A 2,500-nucleotide genomic window follows, 5' to 3' on the forward strand; every position below is an offset into this window, starting at 1 on the left:
CGCGCGCCGGAGGGTTAAATATTTCAGCCTCCTTATATCACTCGAGGAGGAGCTGGGTCGCCGGAGTGCCACTCAATAATAAAAGGGGAAGGAGGATCATCCGGCGACTGCTGATGACGTGGGTTCTTCTTCTGCTTTTCTTTTCTTCTTCGTTTTGTTCCTCCTATTCGTTTTCATCTCCCCTTCCTTCTCCTTCTCCTTCTCCTCCTCCTCCTCCTTCTCGTCGTCATCGTCGTCCTCCTCCTCCTCCTCCTTCTCCTTCTCCGTCTCCTTCTCTTTTTTTCTTTTTCTCCCTTCAAGGTAATTTTCTTGCTTGGGGGCCGTTTCACCTGAAAATGGTTGGAGGTCTCTCTCCTCTCTCTCCTCTCTCCTCCCCTTTTCTTCTCCCCCCTCTCTCTCTTCCCCCCCCTTTTCCCCCTTTTCCCTCTCCCTCTCCCTCTCTCTCTCTCTCTCCTCTCTCTCTCTCCTCTCTTCCCCTCTTCTCTCCTCTCCCCCCCCTGTTTCCCCCCCCCCCCTCTCCTCCTCTCCTTCTCTCTCTCTCCCTTTCTCCTCCTTCCCCTTTCCCCTCTCCCTTTTCTCTTTTTCTCTCTCTCTCCATTCTCCTCTCTTCTCTCTCTCTCTCTTTCTCTCTCTCTTTTTTCTCTCTCTTTTTTCTCTCTCCTCTTTTTCCCTCTCTCTCTCTTCTTCTCTCTCTCCTCTTTTCCCCCCTCTCCCCTCTCTCTCTCTCTCTCTCTTTTTCCCCTCTCTCGTCTTTTCTCGTCTCTCATCTCCTCTCTCTCTCTCTCCTCGTCTCTCTCTCCTCTCTCTCTTCTCCTCTCTCTCTCTTTCCTCCTCTCTCCTCTCTCTCTCTCTCTCCTCTCGATCTCTCTCTCCTCATCTCTCTCTCCTCTCTTCTCTCTCTCTCAATCTCTCCTCTCTCTCTCTCTCTCTCTCTCTCTCTCTCCTCCCCTCCCCTCCTCTCCTTCCCTCCCTCCCGCCCTCCTTCCCTCCTCTCTCCTCCTTTTCCCTCTCTCTCGCCTTCCAGAAAATCAGTAATTAATAAAGAAAACATAAGTCATAAGTCAAGTGGGGAAAAAATAATAACCCGTAATAAAAGCAAGATGTTGACTAGGATTTTATATTTAAAAAAATACCCAAAGATATGATAATCCAAGAGATGGAGATCATATGAAAGGGACGGAAAGACCCTCTCAGCGCCGCCATTTTGGATTTCCAGCAACGGAGGCAATATTAATCGCTCAAGGAAAATCCGGAGCAACGGCAGCGGGCGATCTTCACGGGCGGGCGCTCCCCCTCTGTCCGGTTGGAGGATCAGAAGCAATAGGCGCCTTCTCCTCCTCCTCCTCCTCCTCCTCCTTTTTTTCTCCTTCTCTCTCTTCTCTTTCTTCTACTTATTATTATTATTATTATTATTATTCTTGTCCTTTTCCTTGTTTTTTTCCTCCTTCTTCTCCTTTTCCGCCTGCTGCTCTTTCTTTTTTTTTTTTTCTTCTTCTTCTTCTTCTTCTTCTTCTTCTCGTCCTCCTTTGCCTCCTGCCTCTACTCTTCCTCCTCCTCTTCCTCCTCCTCTTCTTCTTCCTCTTCTTCCTCCTCCTCCCTTTCCTTCTCCTCCTCCTCCTCCTCTCCCATTCCTCCTCCTCCTCCTCCTCCTCCTCCCATTCCTCCTCCTCTTCCTCCCTATCCTCCTCCTCCCTATCCTCCTCCTCCTCCTCCTCCTCCTCCTCCTCCTCCTCGCCTTCAAGTCACAGCTCGAGGACCATAAAGGTGATGCTCTTGAAAGACGAACGGGCGGCCGGATGTATGGGTCTCGCTTGCTACTCTCTCTCTCTCTCTCTCTCTCTCTCTCTCTCTCTTCTCTCTCTCTCTCTCTCCTCTCTCTCTCTCTCTCTCTCTCTCTCTCTCTCTCTCTCTCTCTCTCTCTCTCCTCTCTCTCTCTCTTTCTCTTTCTCTTTCTCTTTTACCTCTTTCTCCCTCTCCCTCCCTCTAATTTTCTTTATTTTTTCCTCTCTCCCCCTTCCCCTCTCTCTCTTTTTCTGTGTGTGTGTGTGGGGGGGAGGGACATACATGCGGATACATAGGTATATGCTTATATATATATATATATATATATATATATATATATATATTATATATATATATATATATATATATATTTGTGTGTGTGTGTGTGTGTGTGTGTGTGTGTGTGTGTGTGTGTGTGTGTGTGTGTGTGTGTGTGTGTGTGTGTGTGTGTGTGTGTGTGTGTGTGTGTGTGTGTGTGTGTATACATGCACATGCACACAAAGACATACATACATAAATACATACATACATTCTTACATACATGCATACATACCTTATATGTATAGACCATATACATAACCACATAGTACGTACAAATGTGTTGTAGAATACTTACGCTTGTATCTTATATTATATGTAGCACATACACATGTATCCACAAAAATACACCCAAATAAGTATGCCTTCGGCGTAAGTTGTGGGTCTTACTTCACACCAA

This window comes from Penaeus monodon, chromosome 8, assembly GCF_015228065.2.
Source record: "Penaeus monodon isolate SGIC_2016 chromosome 8, NSTDA_Pmon_1, whole genome shotgun sequence".
NCBI classification, from domain to species: Eukaryota; Metazoa; Arthropoda; class Malacostraca; order Decapoda; family Penaeidae; genus Penaeus; species Penaeus monodon.